General features: G+C 49.8%; 1 protein-coding gene across 4 annotated transcripts in view; it reads right to left on the bottom strand.

The window, feature by feature from the left end:
• The window catches only part of DDX25 (DEAD-box helicase 25), a 1,022,381-nt gene that overhangs the window by 301,271 nt on the left and 699,330 nt on the right, over window positions 1-21,780 (bottom strand). The window lies entirely within an intron of this gene.

Genomic DNA, 21,780 nt, shown 5'->3' with positions numbered 1-21,780 from the left:
GCCCCATCGCCGGAAGAGTCAATCCACTTGATCCTGGCATAGTTTCCACTTGTGGCGCGAGCGCAGCTCCCTGCTGAGTGAGTCGGTGATGGTGTTTTTTTATCCCTGATAGATGAAAAGGCATCAGAAACATCCCCTGGGCAATGGCCCAGTGCCACAGATCCTGGGCTTCCTTGGACAGGGCTGGGGATCTGGTTCCTCCCTGCTTTTGGATGTAGAACATCGAGGTGGTGTTGTCGGTGAAGATCCTCACCACCTTGCCCTTGAGCGACTGGAGGAATGACTTGAGGGCCCAGAACACTGCTCGGAGCTCCAGTATGTTGATGTGGAGCGGCCTCTCCTCCGGGAACCACAGGCCTCTCGCGTGAAGATCTCCGGTGTGCGCTCCCCACCCCTCCAGGGAGGCATCCGTTGTCAGTCACCTGGTATGCTGGGGTCTGAAAGTCTGTGCCCGCGGCGATATGAGCGCATGTGCCCCACCATCGAATTGCTTGGCGGAATACTTCGTTGAGCGAGATCTTGTCCTCTAAGCTGCCCGCCGCTTGAGTCCAACGGGCCTCGAGGAACTCCTGCAGAGGACGCATCCAAACCCTGCACAGGCGCACCAGATAGATGCAAGAGGACATCATCCCGTAAAGGGACTTGATGTACCTCACTCTGGCCACGTCCGTGGCCAGCAGACGCTGTACCTGGCCCAGGATGGCCTGCATTCTTTCCTCCGACAGCGAGGCCAACTGCGCTACTGTATCGAGCTTGGCTCCCAGAAAGAGCGCAACCTGCGACGGAACCAGGTGGGATTTGGGGAAGTTGATGGAGAATCCCAGGTCCGTGAGCAGCCAGACAGTCTTTGCTGTGTGTTCGACGGCAAGTTCCCTTGTCCCTGCTCGGATGAGCCAGTACAGGTAGGGGTAGACGTGGATCCCCTGCAGGCGCAGTCGCGCCGCCACTGGTGCTAGGCACTTGGTGAACACCCTGGGCGCCGACTTCAATTCGAATGGGAGGGCCTTGAACTGGTAGTGCTGCCCTTGGACTACGAATCTTAGAAACTTTCGGTGTCCTTTTAGGATGGGGATGTGAAAGTAGGCATCCTCCAGATCCAACGACGATGGGAAGTCGCCTTCGTCCAGCTGGCCCAGCATGTGCTGGAGGGCGACCATCCGGAACTTCTGTGCCTTGATGTATTTGTTTAGCCGACGCAAGTCCAGGATAGGACGCCAATATCCTGTCTTCTTTTTGACGAGGAAGTATCTTGAGTATACTCCGGAGCCTCGGAGCCTCTTTGGGACGGGCTCGATGGCTCCTTTCTTGAGCATCGCCCTTAACTCTAACAGCAGTTGAGGGACGTGGTTTTCCTTCCTGGTCACGGGCGGAAATCGGGGGCACTACTTTAGAAATTTCAGAGTATGCCCTTGGGCCAGGGCATCCAGCACCAAACTGTCGGTGGAGATGGACTCCCACACGCTGACAAACTTTGTCAGCCGGCCTCCCACCGGGCTGCTTCGGTGGGGGCCTGACGCAACGGCTGGTTCAGTCTTGCTTGGAAGCAGCCTTGCCGCCTTGGCCTCCCTGGCGATGACAGCGAGATCCACCCGACTTGCCTCGTCCCCTGTAGGCTTCTTGCGACGAGGAGCGGGCCGCCTGACGGTAGGTCAAGGAACCGTCGCCGAATCCTTTGGAGGCACCTTGCTTGCCTCCGGAGTTCCAAATGGGCAGCCGCCGTTGCTGCAGAACTCCCAAGGCCCGAGCCGTCTCCGTGTCGGTCTTGATAGCCTGCAGCGACTCATCCGCAGTCTTTCCAAACAGATTGTTCCCGTCGAAGGGCATGTCCAAAACCTTGGTTTGCACGTCCTGGCGGAAATCCGTTGCCTTGAGCCACCCCCGCCGAAGGCAAACGCTGTTGCCCAACTGGCAGAAACAAATGTCGGCAATGTCCGTGGCCACAGTTATGGTGTGGTCCGACGCCACCTCACCCTCTTGTAGGATCGCCAGGGCCTCTGCCCTCTTGTCGTCCGGGAGGAAGTCCAACAGAGGGGCGATCTTGTACCACAATTCCCTGTCGTAGCGGGCGACAATCGCTAGGGCGTTGGCCGCCTTAATTGTCGTCGCCGCCGAGATGACTCATCTCACGGCGTCTAGCTTCTTTCCCTCGCCGTCTGGTGGGGAAGTTGAGGATGAAGTCGATGCCCCCCCTCCCGCATTCTTCTTGGCCGCTGCTGAGACGACCGAATCCGGGGTCGGCTGTGCCCTAAGGCACAACGGGGCGGCGTCGGGGACCCGGTACTTCTTGTACTGGTCCCTCTTGGCAGGTGTCGTGGAGTTGTGGACGGGTTCCTGAGGAGGGCAAGTCCCTCGTCCCAGATGTCATCCAGCAACGGCACCACGAGGACAGTCTTCCTCTTGGCCTCGCGCCGTTGGTAGAGGAAGCCTTCCTTCTCCTCAGAGCACAGCTGAAAAAGCATGGATGCCCTGGCAATCATGGCGCGGAAGGAGCCAATCTCGTCAGACGGGGACGCCCGTCGTAGTCGCCGTAGTCATCCGTCCCCGTTGTGGCCGTGTCCGTTCCTGTGTTGTCCCTTGGTATCAGAGAAGGCAACAAAGGCTGAGAAGGCCGTGAGGGCTGAAGGGGCACTGGATGAATTCTTCTCCTCTTGTTCGGAGGGCTTCCCGACAGACCCGGTACAGCTGCGTCCGTCGGGGGGTAGGGGCAGTTTCGTCCTTATCTCAATGCATAAGGCTTGGATTGCCGTCAAAATGGCTGCCGAGATGTCCTGAGGCTCGGGTTGCGACGGGTGTGCTGGGAGCGATGGTTGTTCGACGGGAACCTCGTCGTCGTTGCCACCCTCGCTCTCGTTGTCCCCCTCAGGATTCCTCCCGTGGGGCTGGGCCTCTTCCAAATTCTCGGTCAGTTCCTCCTCGGAAGTTGCGTCCGTGTCCGTAAACAGGGCCGCAGCGACTCCCTCGATAGAGGCCTTAGCCGGGTGAGTCAAGGCCTTCACCACCTTGGGCGCGCTTGAGGCCTTCACCTTAGGGGGAGGGTCACAGCCTCGCTCCCCCTCAGCCGGTTCCTTCGAGATTGACCAGGGTCTCTCCAGAAGCTTAACCGGGTTCTCAGATTTTCTCTTCCGAGCCAAAGTGTTGGCTCGCGGTTGATGGCGTCGGTGAAGGTGTGTCCTGCCTGGCAGCCGAGGAGCACGACCGTTTGGCGCCTTCTGTTGGGCCCCCGTCGCGCCCTCACAGGACTTAGACGACCACTCAGACTTCTCACCTGCTGGGCTCTTGCCTTCCAGCCAGTTGGAGAGACGGGTCCGGCGATCCCTCATAGTCCGATCCGACATGTTAAAGCAAAACGCAGTCCTTCTCCACGTGCATTTTGTCTTAGTGGAGGCAGTAAAGGCATTTCGAATGCTCGTCCTCCTTGAACACATTTTGTAGGTTCCATAAAGGGCAAATCCTGAACAGTTTGCCCAGAATCGAGCTTCCCTTCTCCTGGGCCATCTTCTTCTCTTCCACGAGATAGGCCTCAAACTTCTGGAAACCTCCAAGGCGCGTAACTCGACGAAAACTTCACCCTTGAGGGGCGTATATAAATCCGAAACGGGTCACCGTTGATCGGAAGTAGAAACGGTGGAGCTTGAGGCTCGATTAAACCGAAAAATGAGAAATCTCTTTGAAAAAGCGCAAAATGTAGTACAAGCTCGAGAGCTATAGCACGAGGACTCCCAACACTTGAACGTGCGATAAAAATCTGAGGATGGCTGCCAGGGGCGGGGCTTAGGAAGAGGGCAGTCATTGGCTGGGGGCAGTATGACCCAGAGACCAGAGATTGGTTACTACTAAGAAAGAGATCAGCCTGAAGACAGGGAATATTCATGAGCATGTGAATCCATGCCAGACCCCATGTTGGAGAATGCGAAAATCCCATAGGGAAATATTTGCGGTCGAATATTTACAGTAGTAACCACTGCCACCAGCCAGAAACCTTTGAGAGAGGGACTGTACGGTACCCTCTCGAAAATGAACATAAGGGGAAAACTATTAACCCTTCCCAGTATCTCCATAGTAAGATTGTTTGTACTGGTTTAGTTCATAAAAATTGACTAGTAAAGTCAATGGGGACTTTACATGCCCTGGGAGACAGTCAGTCCCTTGGCTTGGAGTCTATGTTTGGGGGGTCGCTATGACACCCCTGTGTCACTGCACTGAGGGTGCTGTGTAACACGTGAATAAAGATGGTTCCTATGGGGGTGAGAAAATCCCATAGACATTAAACACAGCTTAGAAAACACATAGCAAAAGTGCCTAAGAGTGGAAAAAAAAAAAAAGTCTCACTCTTAGCAGGAAAAAGAAACAAACCCTTCAAATCCAGCAAAGCTGCTGGAGGACTCTATAGGTAAGGGAAATTAGCCATAGAATGAGAATTCTCCCTAACAGATGCCCATGTGGATGCGTCACAAAGATTCCTAATAGGAACTCCCTGCTGCAGGGCTGTGGAAGTAGCCACACCCCTATTGGAACGAGCATGCAACCTTTCCGGAGGGTCCTCGTCCGTCAATCGGTAACATTCAGTAATGGGGAGGATAAACCACCCGGACAAGGTCTGTTTGGTAACGGCCTGGCCCAATCAGTGTCTAGCATACCCCACAAAGAGTTGATCGTCCACTCTGACCCTAGACATCCTAGAAATATAAAAGCTGAGAGCACTCCTAGGTTCCAACCTATGGAGTCGCTCCTCTTCTTTAACAGGATGAGGAGTAGGATAGAAAGACGGAAGAAGAACTTTCTTGCTTAAATTAAATTCAGATACTACCTTAGGGAGACAAGGAGGACGTACAAGCCTATCTGTGTGGAACACAGTAAAGGGCGGCTTAGATGAAAGTGCCTGCAATTCACTCACTCTGCGAGTGGAAGTAACCGCAACCAAGAACACGGTCTTGAAAGACAACAGTCTCAAAGGACAAGAATGCAAAGGTTCAAATGGAGCACCCATCAGGAATTTCAAGACCAAATTCAGATCCCAAACCAGCACCTGGAACGGGGACACATTAGTGAGCCCTTTAAGAAATAGTGAAATCAAAGGAATCTTAAAATAAGAACATTGTTCAGACGCAAGCTTGAAGATGGACAGTGCCGCCAGGTAACCTTTAATGGTACCTACTTGAAGGCCCCCTGTGGCCCAAGGAAAGCAAGAAAGAACCATGGGGATGGAACACTAAAAAGTATCAACATTTTGACCCCTGCACCAGTCGCAAAACTTACGCCAACGGTACAGGGATTTTGTTGCTGGACGCCTGGCCGAAAGCAACACCATCACGTCATCCGGGAGGTCCCAATGCTTATACCTCAACCTTTCAAATACCAAGCGTGAAGGTTCAGAGTCTTGACCTCTGGATGGAGAACCCCGACCTGACCCTGCCTGCCTGCACAGAGCGTCCGCCGCCGCATTCTCCTCTCCGGCCAGATGAGCTGCAGGGAGTGATATTCCTTGCTGGATTGCCCAGAACAAGAGCTGCATCGCATCTCTGCAAAACGGGAGTGACCCTACACTCCCTTTTTTGTTGAGGTAATGCATGGCCACTGTATTGTCCGTCATGATCAGGACTCACATCCCCCGCAGAGACAGCACAAAAGCGTTCAGGGCCCTCAGCTCTAACAGGCAGATGTGGAGTTTGGACTCCAACGGAGACCAACGACCGCTGGTGGTCAAATCTTCGGCATGAGCTCCCCATCCTGTGAGGGAAGCGTCCGTCACTACCGTCACCTCCGGCCACGGTTGCCAAAACAGCTGCCCCTTCATCAGGTCCTCTCACTGGCCCACCACAGCAGATACCGTGAATGGAATCTGAACGGGATCAGACATCTTGCCCGAGAATTGCGACCACTACATCTTGAGGACCCACTGCAGGGATCTCATCCTAAGTCTGGCCTCTGGCATCATAAAAATGCTGGATGCCATGAGGCCAAGCAATCTTAAGAATTCAAAAGCCGTACAACGCTGGGCATGTTGAAACTTGTCCACCATCTGCACAATGTGGTGAGCCCTCACCTTGGACGGCGAGCACTTCCCCAAGGACATGTCCAACACAGCCCTGATGTGCCGGAGCCGTTGGGAAGGTTTCAAATGCAAATTCTTGAAATGGAGGGAAAAGCCCAGCTTGTGGAGGGAGCGGCATGTGAGGCAGATGATCCATTGCTTGCTCGGGAGAAAGCGCACAGATCAGCCAGTCGTACAGGGATGGGTAGACGTGAATTCCCCCTTCGCCTGCGATATGCTACCACCACCATTAGCTTGAAGACCCACGGGGCAGACGTCAATCCCAATGGCAGGACCCGAAACAAAGTGTGAGTCGCCAGCCGCAAACCTAAGGTCCTTTCTAGGCTTTGGATGAATCGGCACATGAAAGTAAGCATCCTGTAAGTCCAGAGACACCAACCAATCCTGAAGTTGAAGGGCCTGGAGGACCTGAGATATAGTGACCATCTTGAACTTTTCCTTCCTGATAAGTTTGTTCAACCAACGTAAGTCCAAGATGGGTCGCAATCCCCAGTCTTTCTTGGAACCAAAAAATATGGGGGAAAACCATCCTTGTTCCTCTCCGCTACAGACACCAGTTCTCCAGCAGGGTCAAGATTTCCTGCACAAGGAGCGGATCTGGAAGCTTCAAAGAGAGATTCCCCGGTGGATTGTCGCAAGGCCGCTTTAGGAAGGGAAGGCATTAGCTGTGGGCTATTGTATCCAGAACCCACGCATCCAAAGTAATAGCTCGCCATTCTTCGAGATGCTGAGACAGTCTGTCCCCAACCGGCGAAAAATAGAACATGGCCTCATGATTATTTTGGAGCGGCTGTGGCTGCGCCTGAAGGCAAAGAGGCAGCTGCCTGAGCGGCTGTGGCAGCTCCATTTCCCTGACCACCACAGGTACTTTTTTGCTGACCCCTTTGACTGGTGGTTCCTCTCGTCCAACCAAAGGGGGAGTAGTAACGAAAAGAACCTCCCCTCCACTGCTGGACATAGGACGAAAAGGCAGAGGTTTGACGCACAGCTGCGCTGAATGATTTCACTGCCGCTTTTGAGGTCTGCAACCTCTCAAAGGCTCTCGCCAGCCATGCTGCCAAACAAATGCGCGCCATCAAAGGGCATGTTCAAAAGACGGGCTTGCACATATGGAGCAAAACCAGACTTCTGCAACCATACAAATCTGCGTATAACAGTGCTCGCAGCCATGGACCGGCTAACACTGTTGTCCGTGTCCAAACCTGACTGAAGGGATTCACACATGGCATCCTTGCCATCCTGCATGAGAGAAAGGATCCCCTCCCTTTCTTCTCCTTCGGGAATATGCTCAGCCGCTAAAGAAAATTCCACAGAGTGTGTGAAAATCTTGCTAAGGCACAAGTGGAGTTGGCTGACTTCTGCGCCATAATCACTGCAGAGAAGACCTTGCGTGCCCAACCGTTGAAGCATTGGTCGTCCCCATCAGGAGGGATGGTATGGTATGCCTCGAGGTGGGTGTAGCTGCCTGAACCACCAAGATGAAAGGGCGGTATTTCTTCATTAATGATTTGCTAACTGCTGGAAGAGATTCTGCCACCCTTTTCTGCAACGTAAAATGAAAAGGTAACATCGGGTAAGGGAATAGTTTCTTACCTGTAACTCCATTTCTCCAGCATTGTTATCTTTCATGGATTCACATGCTTAGAATATTCCCCGTCGTCAGACTGGGACACCTCGGTACACATATATAGCCTTTTCCAATAGGAAAACTTCCGACACTTTTGTGTCCTATCTACGTCCTTTTAGGACCCGCCTACGCATGCTCCGTAGACCGTCCCCGTATAAGAGGCCCGCCCCCGCAGTTCCCCTTCAGATTTCGGCCCCTCCAAAGTAGGAAGGGTTAAATTTATCAATCAAATACATTACATTCCGGGGAGGTTGGCGGGCGCATGTGAATCCATGAAAGATACCAGTGCTGGAGAAATGGAGTTACAGGTAAGAAACTATTCCCTTCTCCAGCATTGGATCTTTCATGGATTCACATGCTTAGAATAGATTGTATAGCAGTAAGACTTGAGACGGCGGTGAGAATGTAATGTAATATACCCTCAACATACTACACAATGCATATGTACAGTAGGAATAAGTTACCTCATATAACCTTACCCACATAAAATAAACTCATTAAAAAAGGTAGACCACAGATTCTCCACAGCGTGGAGCTTACCTTACTGAAACAGATGGCGCAGGACAGCTCTTCCCATCTGCACCTCGTCCGCATGCTGCCTTGCAAGGCAGTAGTGGCGGGTAAACGTGTGGGGCACTGACCATGCCGCAGCTTGGCATATGTCCATCAACGGAATTCCTGCCCATAAAGCTGTTGAGGAGGACATCGATCTTGTAGAATGGGCTCTAGGATGTCCTTGCAGTGGCCTTCCGGCCTTAGAGTGACAAAACGCAATCGTCGATGAGACCCATCAAGCCAATCCTTGTTTAGAGATTGCTTTTCCTCTCGTCGACGGACCATATGCGACAAACAGTTGTCTAGTAGACCTGAATTCCTGTGTACGATGTAGGTAAAATTTCAGAGCCCTCTTAACGTCCAGGGTATGAAGAGCTTTTTCTGCTGCCGATGATGGTGTGGAAAAGAAAGTAGGGAGAACAATGGACGAGTGTTTGTGATACACTGTCGGAACTTTTGGGACGAACATAGGATTAGTTGCCAGGACTACTTTGTAATTAAAGAATCTTAGGTATGGCGGGTCTATGACCAGCGCTTGCAGTTCCGAGATTCTTCTAACTGATGTGATAGCAATCAAGAATGCCAACTTCCACGAAATGAATTTTATGTCGGACGTGGCCATAAGCTCAAAAGGCGGTTTCATTAAGCCTGCCAACACTGTGTTGAGACTCCAAGTCGGGGGGGAAACGTTTTTCCGGGGGAAAAGCTCGAAATAAACCCCTCATGAAGTGTTTTACAAGTCTGTCGCTAAATAGAGGAGACGACTGCCTTTTCCTTGTGAACCTCGAGATGGCCGCCAGGTGCACCTTTATCGATGTGAAGGATAATCCCCTCTCTGCCAAGAGGAGCAGGTAAGGTAGAACTTGTTCTGGCGTCACCAACAACGGTTGTAGGCCCTGTTGTCCCCTACACCATTCACAGAACCTCCGCCACTTATAGGAGTAGGATTTGTTTGTAGAAGGGGCTCTAGTCGCCTGCAGAATTTTTTGACAATCCTCCGAAACGTCTAAAGCACCGAACTCCGAGAAGTCAGGAGCCAGGCTGTAAGGTTGAGACTGTCCGGGTCGTGATGCCACACCGTGCCTTTGTCCCGGGATAGTAGGTTCGGGACTTTCGGAAACCCTATGGGATGTTCCAGCGACAGGTGAAGCAGGTCGGAGAACCACGGTTGCCTTCGCCAGTATGGTGTCACTAGAATTACCTGGCAATTGTATCTGCGTATCCACTGTATTGTCCTCCGTATGAGGGGGAACGGGGGAAAAGCATAGAGGAACATGTCTGTCCATGGGAAGGAGAATGCCTCCCCCCTGGAGCCCTCTTGAGACCATCTGCTTGCGAATTGCTCGCATTTCTTGTTGTCTTTGGTCGTGAAGGCGTCCAGAGGGGGGTGACCCCATTTCTCGAACACTTTCATCAGGTGAACTGTGTCCATTTCCCACTCATGTATCTGGGCCATGCTTCTGCTGAGGGAGTCTGCTTGGGAGTTCCTCACTCCTGGAAGGTGATGAGCCACGATGGAAATTTCGTGCTTTAATGCCCAATGCCATGTTTTCTGGGCTTCTATGGAAAGAGTTCTTGATCGCGTCACTCCTTGTTTCCTCAGATAAAACATGGCCGTTATATTGTCGGTCAGTATTCGTACTCGCGAGCCCTTGATGTGTGGTAGGAATGCCTTCAAGGCCCATCGTACTGCTCTGAGCTCTAACACGTTTATGTGTAGGAGTGACTCCGTTGGAGACCAGCGACCTTGCGTTTGGAGAGCACCCATGTGAGCTCCCCATCCGGTTAGGGACGCATCCGTGACTATGGTTCGCTGAAACTCCGGCTCCTGTAGGGGTATGCCGTTGTTCAGATTGTGGAAACTCTGCCACCACTGAAGGGTCCAAAGCAGCTTGTCGTCGTCGTCGATGGTTATCTTGTCTGACCACGATCCTTGAGCCTGCGTCCATCGGTCCGCGAGGAATTCCTGGACTGGCCTCATGAATAGGCGACAGTTTTCCACCAGATGGATGCAGGATGCCATGGCCCCTAGGACCGAAACGTATTTTCTCACTGAGATCTTGGTGTTTCGCCGTAGTCGCCATGCTTGATTGAGTCTTGAGGTTCTGTCGAGAGAAGGTTTCACTAGCCCTAACTGGGTCTCGAACTGTGCCCCCAGGAATACCAGCGATCTCGATGGCTGCAGAGAGGATTTTTCGAAGTTTATGGCGAATCCCAGCTGTTGTAGAAGCTGCATGGTGGCTTGTAAACTTGTGTTGGTCGACGCTGGGGAGGATCCCCTTACCAGCCAGACGTCGAGGTATGGGTATACATGGTGGCCTTGCTTCCTTAGCCAGGCCGCTACTGGAGCCAGGCATTTCGTGAACGTTCTGGGGGAGGTCTTGAGCCCAAAAGGAAGAACCGTGAATTGGTAGTGAGTCCGCCGTATTACAAATCTTAGGAATTTCCTGTGTTTCTGACACATTGGAATATGGAAATACGCGTCCTGTAAATCCAGGGACGCTAGAAAATCCCCCTCTTGAACGGCGCGGATCACTTCCTGCAGAGTGAGCATCGTGAATTTTAGGCTCTTTAAAGACTTGTTGAGATTGCGTAAGTCTAAAATGGGACGCCATTTGCCGTTCGGCTTTTTTACGACGAAATATCTTGAGTAGACTCCTTGACCTCTCTGTGATGTTGGAACTAATTCTATCACGCCCTTTGCTAACATGAGTGTTACCTCTTGTTGCAGTATCTTCAGATGGGAATGAGCGGTGAACGCAGGTGGAATTTGCGGAGGGCTGTGTTTGAATTGTAGAGAGTGCCCGTTTCTTATAGTATCCAGCACCCATTGATCCGTCGTTATTCGTTCCCATTCGTCGACATATACTGAAACTCTTCCCACCCAGAACGGTTTGTTGTATGTTACTGCTGATCTTTATTCTGCTTGTCTCTCGACGACGACGGACATGATGGTCTTTTCCTGGAAGTCTGGAAGTTCCGTCGACGGTTTGCCGTTTGGGAGGCACATCTGTATCCCTGGGAGGGGTAAGCTGATCTGCCAAAGGATCTGTCTCCAGACGCAGAGAATCTTGAATTACCTGAAGCCCCTCTAAAGGGACGAAAAGACTTGTAGTTTCTGCCACTCTGGAGGGCACCCAATGAACGTGCCGTGTCCGAGTCCTCTTTCATTCCCTTTAGGGCTTCGTCCACCTTCTCACCGAAAAGAAGGTCTCCCTCAAAGGGCATATCTAAAACTTTGTATTGTACTTCTGGCCTGAAGTAGGTACACGTAAGCCATGACAGTCGACGTAATACGACCCCATTATTGACTTGCTTGAAGCCCGACTCAGCGAGGTCCACCGCGATGTTTATTGCGTGATTTGAGGCTTCCTCACCTTCTCGGACGAGTAGCATCGCTGCCTTCCTAAGCTCTTCCGGAAGATGATCAAGCAACGGAGCTAGCCTGTGCCACATCTCCCTATCGTATCTGGCAACAATTGCCAGAGAGTTTGCGGCCTTTACTGTGGTCGCTCCCACAGATAGCACTTTTTTGCCAAAGGCATCTTGGCGTCTCGCTTCGTTCTCAGGAGTCGTCGTGCACTTGTGCTGGGCCTTCGCCTTCCTCGCCGCTGCCGCCGACACCACCGAGTCTGGCGTTGGTTGGGAGGATAAACACTTGGGGGTAGACTCTGGAGCCTTAAACTTTTTTTCCAGGCGTCCTTTCACTGCCGGCTCTGAAAACGGGTGACGCATTGTCTGCAACCCCTCCTTCCATACATGGTCTAGTATTGGTATCGAGAACACAGACCTCCTTCTCTTACCCATGTGGTCGAACAAAAAACAGTCCTTTTTCTGTTCTTCCTGGGACAAACCAAATTCTTTGCATGACTTCATCATAGAATGGAATGACACAATGTCGTCCGGAGGGGACGGGTGAGCTGGGCTACTAGGGGTTTCCCACTCCACCTCTGACTCCCAGGTTGGATCCCTGGAGGGGGATGATGAGATATCCGACATGGCTCCCCTGTCAGACTCTGAGTCTGGCAGCTCACCTTCCTCTTGTGCCAGTGCTGAGATTGGCGTGCGTAGGTTGACTGGACGGTCCGGCTCGTCGACGGGTGACTGTGGCAGGTTTGCCTGAGGTAGTCTCTGCTCCAACGACTAACAACGACTGAAGCGTGGACAGAATTTCCAACGACAAAACAGATTGAGGATTGAGAAGAGGGGCAGATACCGGTATAACGGATTGTCATGATGCCTACCTCTAAGGAGCCAGGCCAGGCCCAGCAACCGCAGAGGCATGCATCATTTTCCCCAGGGAAGTCTCAGCGGGCCCAAGTCGGGGCCCTTTGGACTCAGTCCTGGCGCCTTAGGCGCCAGGCTCATAGCGGACCCCAGTCCTGGCGCCTTAGGCACCAGGCTCATAGAAGAGGATATGTGTTTAAGTGCTTGGGTGCACACTTACCTGATGCAGACCTTGCTGCTTCATCCAGGCCCTCTTGAGGCCTGAATGGGACTACTTAACCTGTAGGACTACTTCACCACCCGGGTGTGGTCGGGGAAGGATACATACCTGATTGGTGGAAGGATACATACCAGGAACTTCTTCCAAGGCTATTTAAACCCCACCCGAACAGCCACACATGCTTCGCGTTGTTCTGCACCTAGCAGCTGGACGCTCACCGTGTCAGCTCCTGCATCCTGACTTCAGCCACGCCTGCCAGCACCCTGGAACACCTGCAAGGGGAGAAAGGAAGAGAATAGGAGAAGAAAAGCCCTTAACTACTAAATCTGCATCCCGGGGTCATTTCTCCAACGGCCCTGAAAAGGAAGACATCATTTTAAAGGCATTTCGTTTCGATCGCTGCAGCGCTGCATTTTACTCACCTTTGCAAGGCGCTTCCATCTTCAGCAGCGATCTTCCGTATTCAGCTACGCCCCGGCGCCTAGAGGAAAAAAGACAAGAACAAAGGTGAGAGGGAGAAAAGGAATAAGGAAAGCTCAGTTTCCTTTTAAGTCTTACCTGTTGGATTATTCCCACTGCATTTCGGGTCCTGCCGCTTCCTGGCATCTCCGGACCCCGGCCCCTATGGGGAAAAAAGACCGACATTGAATGAGCGAATGCAAAGACATTACCTGAGCGCTCATCCAGAACTGTTTCACTTCGGGTCGGCGCCATATCTCTGGCACTCCGAAACCCGGCCCCTAAAGGGAAAAAGACATAAGCATTAGCGCTTGCTGCAATTAGACAACAAACATTATTATTAAGCTTGAACTTTTGAACAGAACTTTTACAGCGCCTTACCTGAACAGTCAATCTTACCTGAACTCCCATCAATCCTCAATCCAGTGAAGTAACTGGGTTTCAACGCGCCCCTGCATCAGAAGCAGGATGGAGAGCTCATCCTTCCAAACCCTAAGGTGAGGCTTCACGGGGAATCGTGGAGGAGGTATCGTGGAGGGTTGGAAGGGAGTGGGAGGCTTGAGCATTGTTCCACAGTTGGTAATACTCCCTTTTCACGCACAGGAGGGTATCCAACGAGCCACGGAAGCCAGAATAGAGGGGCCCTTCTTGTCCCTCTTCAGAGTGCTGCGCCTTCGACGCCGCGCCTCCGTGGGAACCAGGTGAGCGTTACACGGATCCCCTCGTCGACGACTTATCAGCCACTCGTAGCCCTAGGTCTGCTGGGCCAGCTATTCTTTCATTCTCGTCCTCCGAGGACAGCAACACAGCCTGTTCTTGTAGTAAAGTATCCGGGGGGGTCGGATCAAAAACTTCAGGCCTCCAGGCCTCCTGTAGAACCCCCGTCGACGAGGCCATCGTCGACGTCGGTGGGACGGTGGATGCCACCTGCGTAAGTGGCAGGGTGGAAGCCGATGACTGGGCCGCCGTCGACGACGGTGACTTAGCAGCTGGTTTTGGCGGTCCCGCCTTTTCCACACTTGACTTGCTTTTACTCGACTCTCGATCGATCTATGATGATCGCCCGAGGAGGATTTCCTTTTCATGCTTTTTTGATGAAGATTTCTTTGACGAGGAGTCTCTAGTTGAGTGACTTCCAGACGACTCTTTTTCCGTCGGTCGAGATTTCTTCGCCGGTGGTTCCGACGAGGTAGCGCGGCGTGATGTTTTCGCCGATTGTGTGGAGCCTACCTCCGAAGGGGGATATGCCCCCGCTCCATCATTCAGCCATGCCACCAGTCGTCGACTGCGGTCTTTGAGGGTTTTTTGAGAAAACCCTTTGCATATGTCGCAGTTATCCGCCGAATGATGAGGGTGGAGGCAATATATACAATCCATATGTCTGTCCCCCTCGTAAACTTTTTTCAAGCCGCACGTCGCGCATGGGCGGAACAGCGCTTTTCCTGACACGGAGGACATTTTCTGTACTCAAATTCCAGTAATGCAACCTTGTACAAAATAGTAAGACAACGCGAGGAGATCCCACTACTTTGGAGACGGTTGAAATCTGAAGGGGAACCGCGGGGGCGGGCCTCTTATACGGGGACGGCCTACGGAGCATGCGTAGGCGGGTCCTAAAAGGACGTAGATAGGACACAAAAGTGTCGGAAGTTTTCCTATTGGAAAAGGCTATGTGTACCGAGGGGTCCCAGACTGACGACGGGGAATATTCTAAGCATGTGAATCCATGAAAGATCCAATGCTGGAGAAGAGGATGGCCCTTGATCCAAAACATCTGTTAAGTCGTGCTGAACAAAAGCTTCTGGTGGACTAGACCAACCAAGATATTCAGTGACCCTAGCACTATCAGTCTCCTGTAGGAGGACTCAGCATGAGCCCCAGGCTCAGGCCTGCCAAACTCGACCTCAGAAGAAGCGTCCAAGCCACTGGCATCCTGAAGAGATTGCCGGAAGTCTTCCAACTGACTGTCCCTGGAAAAGACAGGAGCCACATCAGGCACAACAGTGTCAAACTCTAAATCTTATCTCTCCTCATCCTCATAGATGTCATCCAGAGGGAAGAAAAACTCCTGCCTCGGGACAGAAGAGGTTCTGGCATCCTGAACAGGCCTCACAGACCTAGAAGTAGCCTTCCTTGGAGGATACACAGTACCAGGGACCTCCATCGGCAAATTCCGGTTAAAAGAACCCAAAGGCGTCAAAAATGGCGCCGAGGGCTGGTGTGAAGGCAAAACTTTGAAATCCGTTTCCAACTATCCTGAACCTTGTCCGAACGGGATCTCGAAGTTTCCAGATGAGAATCGCGCCGAGGACCAGAGACGGAAGGCGCACGAGCCACGGATCGAGACCATTCCCTGCCGGCTTCTTCCGAAGGTGCGGATGGAACTGTGCCCAGGGATTGGAAAATTGCCAGCATCTGCTCTTTGAAGGTTGCCCATTCCGCCGGAGTCGAGGATTTAGTAGGACAAGCCACTTTACTAGCAGCGCCATCCTCCGAGGAGGACGGGGAAGCCGACCGGTGATGGCACTTCCTTGAGTCCTGAGACTAGGAATGGCAGGAACCACTCTGGGACTGAGATCCCTGGGATTCCCTCTGACGCAGAGAGTCGCCCCTCAAATCGTCGGTGAACATCCCCTTCTCCCTCAAGGCCTTAGCAGTCAGAAACTGGCATTTGGAACAGTCGTCGTTGTCATGACTCTCGCCCAGGCACCACAAACAAATGCCATGCAGGTCCGTAATTGACATCTTAGACTTGCAGTCCCAGCATGTCTTAAAGCCAGACCGCAGAGTTGGAGGGGTCGAATAAGAATACAATATCTAAGGAATCCCACAAAACAGCTTCCTTCCCTTTCTGCTGAGTGAGTTATCCTAGATGCATGCAACCCTAGTCATGTTCACCCTTTGACCAAAAAAGGCCGAATAACCATGTAATTATCAAAAATAAATATTTTAATATCAAAAAACACTTAACACATTACAATATATTTTTCTAAAACATCACAACAATATGTTTAAAACACACGCTAAAGTTCATATCAGTGTGTGTACATATTCTACAAATGGCAAACACGCAAACATTTCAAAATTGTTTTTTGTGCCTAACTGGAGGGAATGTCTCTATTTAACCCTCTACTGTTATTAATGATACCCTTCTTAATTCATACGGGAAAAAGAAACTGTGCCAACACTTGAAAAATGTGTTTCTAGAACCAACATGAATTTCAAGAACACACAGGATTAAATCCCCATTGTATATCCTGTCGGTACTGTCATCCGGGCACTTCATTTTTGTTATATACTGGTTCTCACGTATATCTTCACGTGCCAATTGCCATAGTTTCAATATTTCTAAAAAACAAAAACATTTAATCTTAAAAACGTGGTTTTCAATTTTTTACATAAGTCGTGCATAACATCTTGTTTCAACTTCATCTCCATTTCTAACATAAGCAGAGGGATTTAGTCATTCGTGGTCTTATTACTGTCCACTACTACACAATTTTTCAACATTTTACTTAACCTAATTTAGTACAATGTCCTGATTTCATACAATTTTACAACTTTTTACATGTCCTACAAGGGAGAGAGAAACATCCCCGTCGTTCAGAACAAAACATGCCCTTATGTGAATGTTTACCTCTTGCCGGTTCCCCAAAAATCGATGGGGAACCAGCAAGAGGTAAACATTCACATAAGGGCATGTTTTGTTCTGAACGACGGGGATGTTTCTCTCTCCCTTGTAGGACATGTAAAAAGTTGTAAAATTGTATGAAATCAGGACATTGTACTAAATTAGGTTAAGTAAAATGTTGAAAAATTGGGTAGTAGTGGACAGTAATAAGACCACGAATGACTAAATCCCTCTGCTTATGTTAGAAATGGAGATGAAGTTGAAACAAGATGTTATGCACGACTTGTGTAAAAAATTGAAAACCATGTTTTTAAGATTAAATGTTTTTGTTTTTTAGAAATATTGAAACTATGGCAATTGGCACGTGAAGATATACGTGAGAACCAGTATATAACAAAAATGAAGTGCCCGGATAACAGTACCGACAGGATATACAATGGGGATTTAATCCTGTGTGTGTTCTTGAAATTCATGTTGGTTCTAGAAACACATTTTTCAAGTGTTGGCACAGTTTCTTTTTCCCGTATGAATTAAGAAGGGTATCATTAATAACAGTAGAGGGTTAAATAGAGACATTCCCTCCAGTTAGGCACAAAAAACGATTTTGAAATGTTTGCCATTTGTAGAATATGTACACACACTGATATGAACTTTAGCGTGTGTTTTAAACATATTGTTGTGTTGTTTTAGAAAAATATATTGTAATGTGTTAAGTGTTTTTGATTAATATTAAAATATGTATTTTTGATAATTACATGGTTATTCGCCCTTTTTTGGTCAAGGGGTGAACATGACTAGGGTTGCATGCATCTAGGATAACTCACAGAAAGGGAAGGAAGCTGTTTTGTGGGATTCCTTAGATTTTGTATTTCACGATCCTCACCCACACAGCCCCTAAAAAGAGGATCTTTTCAGCTCATGGTTGTTGACGGGGTTGAAGAAGACGACATTCACGAGGAATACACGAGGCGCGCAGAGTCTCCGAAGCAAACACGTTTGCAGAAACAGTAGAAATGAGGCTACAGGCGCCGTACGTCCTATTTATAACATCCTGTGACGTCACCTTCGACAGAGGCCTTCAAGGGATATTGAACTAACGCCATCGACACAGGACCCCCTCTGCCAAAAAAATTCCCAAGTACACAGCTGTGGATATTGGTGTCTGGACATTTCGTCGAAAGACATTTGGTCGACGGAATTTGGTCGAAAACCAAATGGTCGAATTTTTTTTAATTTATATATATATTTTTTAGGTTTTAGTTTAGGGAAAAAAGTTTTTTTTAGAAAAAAAGGGGGTGGGGGGACCCCCCCCCAGAAAAAAAAAATAGAATAAAAAAAAAATTCGACCACTTGTCTTTCGACGAAATGTCTGATAACCGTGGATATTACAGGTCAAAGATGTGGAATATGTTGGAGGACACAAACCATTCAAAATATCAATACCAGACACTTGCTTTCGCTCAGCCCCGCACTAAAAGCACTGCCGGTGCTGGCAGAAAGCCTTCTAAATATTCTTTCAATCACAATTTAAAGACTATTAGAATGCTTCCTGCCAGCAGGCTGTGTTAAAATTGCAAGGCTGTGTGCATTGGGTGGGCAAAATATTTGTCCCAGAGCCCTTTGCTAGCACGTCAGCTCTGCGCTGATGGGGTATAACTAATTCTGGTGACATTCAATATAAGTACACAATTGCTAATCAAATAAGTTCATTTGCTAATCAAAACAATTTTCAATAGCACATTCTGCTCATCAAGTTTTGAAAACTAATTTATGCCTTGGGTTGATATGTAGTTTGGACTCCGATGGAACCAGTGACCGCTGACTGTCAGGTTGTTAGTATGTTCTCCACACCCTGCGAGTGAGGCGTCCGTTACTACATTTATATCCGGCCATGGTTGCCAAAAAGGTTCTCCCTTCAAAATGCTGTCCTCGCAGGCCCACCACAGGAGATCCTGAGTGACTCAGTTTGGAACCTTAAGGAGATTTGACATCCTGCCTGAGAATTGAGACCATTGAGTCCCGAGAGCCCACTGGAGGGATCTCAGTCGCAGGCGCGCCACTGGCACCAGCAAAATGCAGGATGCCACGAGGCCCAGCAACCTCAGAAAGTCAAAGGCCAGGAGACGCTGGGCACTCTGGAATTTGGTGACCATCTGTAGAATGTCTTGAGCCTTCAGGTCGTGGCGAGGATTGTCCCAGGGATGCATACAGGACTGCTCCTATGAATAGGAGCTTTTGAGATGGTATTATGCGAGACATATCGAAGTTGAGGGAGAAGCCCAGTGCGTGAAGGGAATGACATGTGGAGTTGAGATCTTCCAGGGCCTGTTCGGGGGGAAACTGGCCCTGATCAGCCAATCCCCCAGGTAGGGGTAGACGTGAATCTCCCTCCAGCCCCTCACCTGAGACTCGCTGCCACCACCACCATTAACTTGGTGAAACCGCTTGGGGCAGAGGTCAGCCCAAATGGCAGAACTCGAAACAGATAATTAGAATCGCCAACAGTGAATCTCGGGTGCAGTCTCTGCTTGTGATGGATTGGCACATGAAAGAAAGCATCCTGAAGGTCCAATGATACCATCAAGCCCTGAAGCTAAAAGGCCTGAGGGATCTGAGAAACTGCAACCATTTTGAACTTGAGGAATTTTTTTAATTCTCTTAAGTCCAAAATGGGTCTCAATCCCCGGTCTTTCTTTGGAATTACGAAGTACAGGGAGTACCAACCCGTGATCCTCTCTGCTACAGGTACTGGTTCTATAGCACTTTTCTCTAGCAGGGCTACGATTTCCTGCATAAGGAGAAGATCTGGAACTTTGAAAGAGCTGTTCCCGTGTGGATGACTGAGGCTTTTTTAGAAAGGGAAGACAGTAACCCTGTGCAACTGTTTCCAATGCCCATGCATCTGAAGTAATGCCCTGCCATTCTTTTAGATGCAGTGAGGGGTTTTGAGGTGGCTGCAGCAGTGGCTGATGGTAAAGCAGCGCCTGCCTGGGCAGTTCTAGTACCTCTTCCCCGTCAACCACATGGATATCTTTTCAGACCTCTTTGATTGGACAGTCCTCTCCCCCTTGCCACTGAGGAATAAAAGCAAAAGGACGTACCCCTCCAAGGTGTGCCGGTGGGGCGGTTTTTGTGTCCAATAGCAGCACCCAGGGACTTTGCTGCCACTTTGGAGGTGTACAATTTCTGCAGGCTCTCATCAGCATTGTTACCAAATGTGTGCCATCAAATGGCATGTTAACCAAAGTGGATTGCACATCTGGAGCAAAACCGGACTTTAACCAGGCAAATCTGCACATAACTGTACTAGCCGCCATGCACCTTCTGATGTGGTCAGCAGTGTCGAGGCCCGAAGGGATTCGCACATTGCATCTATCCCATCCTTGACTAGATTTAAAAATCCATCTCTTTCCTCCCCTTCGGGATATGATCAGCTGCCATTGCTACACATTCCCAAATAGTGAGTGAATCTAGCCAACATGCACGTAGCATTTGCTGACTTTATGGCCATACTTCCCGCAGAAAAAACTTTCTTGGACCAAGCATTGTAACGCTTGTCATCTCTCTGGGGGAAAAGTGAGGTATGCGTTCTGTTTAGATGTTGATATGGCAGCTTGTACCACTAAACTTTCAGGAGTGGGATGCTTTGTCAAGTAACTGGGGTCACTAATGGACGCTCTGTATTTTTAGATTCATTTTTTATTCACTGGCGGACTCAATTCTGGTGTCACCCAGTTTGTACTCCCCTTTAAAATGCCACATAAAAAGGAAAAATAGGATTCTTGATCTAGGATGTCAGTCAGATCATTCTGTTCGTATATATTGGTGTGGGTCTTTTCCACCCCATATATTCTACCACCTTGGACATTAATACCCTTCAGCATGGTCAGTAGGGTCCGGTCTCCCAAACTAATTCTGGGGACACAGCTAGTCCTCTTGCATTTTGCAGGGACTCCTGTAAGTTTTTTATATTTGATTCCTCTGAGCTCAAAGGCTCAGGGACCCCAGGTGTTATATACTGAAGACCAAAAGGTTGTGAATCATCCGAAGAATGTTCTGCTTTCTCATAAATCAAACAAAGTGACTCAAAGAAGTCCTTTCTCAGTAATGGTGTATATGCCTTTTCTGTGATCTTCGATGGTGGTGCCGAATTCGACACAGTTGACGTCAAGTCAAGGGCTTCGACGCTTTCAGCATCAAGGACCTGTCATAGTCCGACGAGTCTTTCGGCGCCGATGACTTCTTCCTCTAGGAAGATTGGTCTCGACTCGAGGAATCCTTCGACCGCTCTCAAGGAGATTTTTCTTTGTCTTCCGGGGCCGAGGGCGCACAGCTTTTGCCTTTATCCTTTTTCTTGTCTAGTTTTTTTACCTGGGCATGGCTTTCCTAAGTTTGAGGGGATCAAGGCCGCATTCTCGAAAACTTGCATCATTTTTATTCTGAACTTCTCCCGCTCAGCTGGAGAGGCCGATTTCGTCAGGCATTTAACCAGTTCTGGGGAGGAACTCGACGAAGACTGCGACCTATGGTGCCTTTTCCTCGAACCTTGTGAAGATGAGTGGTGAGAACCACTGCGTGATCTTGACCTCTGTCTTTTTATGAGAAATATTTCTCGACTTGTCTGAAGACACATTTTTCGACAGGGTCGTCGAAGGTGATTTTGACCTCCCTGCCGAAAAATGTCCTCTCTGCTCTTTCAGGGCTTTCGCCATCATCGATAGGCAAGTCTAACAGTCAAAGGTAGCGTGAGAGGAACCGAGGCACAACAGACACACCCGATGGGGGTCTGTAAGGGACATCTTCGCCCCACAATCGTGGCATTTCTTAAACCCTGATCTCGGCATTGAAGACTCCGACAGCGATGCCATTTTCAAGAATTAAACTCAAAGATTCTCGATAGGGAACCGCATGCAAAGCAATAACTTTCACGGTAAAACAAATGCAGCAAAATGTTGCTGCGCACGCTTTATACCACTGATGACGTAGACATCGAGACAGAGGACTCCGAA

This window comes from Ambystoma mexicanum, chromosome 9, assembly GCF_040938575.1.
Source record: "Ambystoma mexicanum isolate Mex_15411 chromosome 9, UKY_AmexF1_1, whole genome shotgun sequence".
Classification (NCBI taxonomy): Eukaryota; Metazoa; Chordata; class Amphibia; order Caudata; family Ambystomatidae; genus Ambystoma; species Ambystoma mexicanum.
The sequence above is the reverse complement of the archived record's forward strand: the minus strand, read 5'-3'. Positions and strand labels throughout refer to the sequence as shown.